The sequence below is a fragment of the Atta colombica genome, unplaced genomic scaffold (genome assembly GCF_001594045.1).
Source record: "Atta colombica isolate Treedump-2 unplaced genomic scaffold, Acol1.0 scaffold137, whole genome shotgun sequence".
Lineage (NCBI taxonomy): Eukaryota > Metazoa > Arthropoda > Insecta > Hymenoptera > Formicidae > Atta > Atta colombica.
Genome location: NW_017259225.1, coordinates 598,674 through 598,988, shown reverse-complemented (window position 1 = coordinate 598,988; position 315 = coordinate 598,674). Strand labels below are relative to the sequence as shown.

At 65.1% G+C, this 315-nt stretch overlaps 1 protein-coding gene across 1 annotated transcript in view; it reads left to right on the top strand.

The window, feature by feature from the left end:
• LOC108684711 (serum response factor homolog) overlaps positions 1-315 on the top strand; it is a 23,678-nt gene that overhangs the window by 3,098 nt on the left and 20,265 nt on the right. The gene's annotated exons all lie outside the window — the stretch shown is intronic.

The following is a 315-nucleotide window of genomic DNA, read 5'->3' as shown; positions in this document are numbered from 1 at the left end:
GCCGCCGCCGCCGCCACCGTCGTGCCCGCCTGGGCGCTGCGCTGTGGTTAAGCACACGTAGGTCAAGTTACGATACTCCGCTTGGCGCTTGACGCATTCAGTTCGCGGGGAGCGCTCGTGCGGTGCGCGTTGTTGTCCCGTGTTCCTCTAGATGATCGATCACGTGGTGGACACTGCGCCGAGTTCCGCACGCGATAGCGATTCCGTCGCGAAGAATCGGCGCCGCCGTCGTGGGGAAGGGATTAAATGTGCGCGCCGACGCCGCGATGGACAACCCTAGCGGCGGAAGAGACGGTCGGTACACGAGCCTCGGCT